The sequence below is a fragment of the Oncorhynchus gorbuscha genome, linkage group LG21 (genome assembly GCF_021184085.1).
Source record: "Oncorhynchus gorbuscha isolate QuinsamMale2020 ecotype Even-year linkage group LG21, OgorEven_v1.0, whole genome shotgun sequence".
Classification (NCBI taxonomy): domain Eukaryota; kingdom Metazoa; phylum Chordata; class Actinopteri; order Salmoniformes; family Salmonidae; genus Oncorhynchus; species Oncorhynchus gorbuscha.
Genome location: NC_060193.1, coordinates 20,333,099 through 20,335,828, shown reverse-complemented (window position 1 = coordinate 20,335,828; position 2,730 = coordinate 20,333,099).

Sequence of the window (2,730 nt, the reverse complement as noted above, 5' to 3'; positions counted from 1 at the left end):
TCCCACTCCTGGGCCAGACTACACTCAATCATATGACCCACTGAAGAGATGAGTCTTCAGTAAAGACTTAAAGGTTGAGACCGAGTTTGCGTCTCTGACATGGGTAGGCAGACCGTTCCATAAAAATGGAGCTCTATAGGAGAAAGCCCTGCCTACAGCTGTTTGCTTAGAAATTCTAGGGACAATTAGGAGGCCTGCGTCTTGTGACCGTAGCGTACGTGTAGGTATGTACGGCAGGACCAAATCAGAGAGGTAGGTAGGAGCAAGCCCATGTAATGCTTTGTAGGTTAGCAGTAAAACCTTGAAATCAGCCCTTGCTTTGACAGGAAGCCAGTGTAGAGAGGCTCGCACTGGAGTAATATGATCAAATGTTTTGGTTCTAGTCAGGATTCTAGCAGCCGTATTTAGCACTAACTGAAGTTTATTTAGTGCTTTATCCGGGTAGCCGGAAAATAGAGCATTGCAGTAGTCTAACCTAGAAGTGACAAAAGCATGGATTAATTTTTCTGCATCATTTTTGGACAGAAAGTTTCTGATTTTTGCAATGTTACATAGATGGAAAAAAGCTGTCCTCGAAATGGTCTTGATATGTTCTTCAAAAGAGAGATCAGGGTCCAGAGTAACGCCGAGGTCCTTCACAGTTTTATTTGAGACGACTGTACAACCATTAAGATTATACATTCATGTGTGTGTCCCTCACAGACAAACACATGAGAAATGTAACGTGAAATCACGTTTTCACATGTGTAGTTACATGTCGTCACATGTTATCACATTAACTTCAAATAAGATCACTTCATCACATGTGATCACATGAAACATGTGTTTTTGGAATACCTCACATTTTGGAATATTATTGTTCTGTATTTGTGTGTTTCTGTGGATGTATGTGTGTTTGAGCATGCCTGAATGTGTGTGTGTGCTTGCGTGCGTCGCGCATAACCCATGTTCCCATATTGCTCCTGCTTCAAATCATGAAGTGCTTTGAAAGGCTGGTCATGGCTCCCATCAACACCATTATCCCAGAAACCCTAGACCCACTCCAATTTGCATACCGCCCAAACATATCCACAGATGATGCAATCTCTATTGCACTCCACACTGCCCTTTCCCACCTGGACAAAAAGGAACACCTATGTGAGAATGCTGTTCATTGACGACAGCTCAGCGTTCAACACCATAGTACCCTCAAAGCTCATCACCAAGCTAAGGATCCTGGGACTAAACACATCCCTCTGCAACTGGATCCTGGACTTCCTGACAGGCCGCCCCCAGGTGGTGAGGGTAGGTAGCAACACATCTGCCACGCTGATCCTCAACACTGGAGCTCCCCAGGGGTGTGTGCTCAGTCCCCTCCTCTACTCCCTGTTCACCCATGACTGCATGGCCAGGCACGACTCCAACACCATCATTAAGTTTGCTGACGACACATCAGTGGTAGGCCTGATCACGGACAATGACGAGACAGCCTATAGGGAGGAGGTCAGAGACCTGGCCGGGTGGTGCCAGAATAACAACCTTTCTCTCAATGTAACCAAGACTAAGGAGATGATTGTGGACTACAGGAAAAGGAGCACCGAGCACGTCCCATTCTCATCGACGGGGCTGTAGTGGAGCAGGTTGAGAGCTTCAAATTCCTTGGTGTCCACATCAACAACAAACTAGATTGGTCCAAACACACCAACAGTTGTGAAGAGGGCACGACAAAGCCTATTCCCCCTCAGGAAACGAAAAAGATTTGGCATGGGTCCTGAGATCCTCAAAAGGTTCTACAGCTGCAACATCGAGAGCATCCTGACCGGTTACATCACTGCCTGGTACGGCAATTGCTCGGCCTCTGAACGCAAGGCACTTCAGAGGGTAGTGCGTACGGCCCAGTACATCACTGGGGCAAAGCTGCCTGCCATCCAGGACCTCTACACCAGGCGGTGTCAGAGGAAAGCCCTAAAAATTGTCAAAGACCCCAGCCACCCCAGTCAAAGACTCTACTACCGCATGGCAAGCGGTACCGGAGTGCCAAGTCTAGGACAAAAAGACTTCTCAACAGTTTTTACCCCCAAGCCATAAGACTCCTGAACAGAGGTAACCAATGGTTACCCAAACTATTTGCATTGTGTGCCACCCCCCAACCCCTCCTTTATGCTGCTGCTACTCTCTGTTTATCTTATATGCTTAGGCACTTTAACTATACATTCATGTACATACTACCTAAATTGGCCCGACCAACCAGTGCTCCCGCAAATTGGCTAACCGGGCTATCTGCATTGTGTCCCACCACCCGCCAACCCCTCTTTTTAGGGTTCTGCTACTCTCTGTTCATCATATATGCACAGTCACTTTAACGATACCTACAGGTACATACTACGTCAATAAGCCTGACTAACAGTTGTCTGTATATAGCCTTGCAACTCTTTTTTTCAAATGTCTTTCTACTGTTGTTTTATTTCTCTACTTACCTACACACACATACACACGCACACCTTTTTTTGGCACCATTGGTTAGAGCCTGTAAGTAAGTATTTCACTTTAAGGTTTAGACCTGTTGCATTCGGCGCACGTGACAAATACAATTTGATTTGATTTGATTCTCCTCTGATGTATCCCTCCATCTCCCTCAAGGACCTGTAACATATCACCACACACAGTTATTTATCCCTCCATCTCCCTCAAGGACCTGTAACATATCACCACACAAAGTTATTTATCCCTCCATCTCCCTTAAGGACCTGT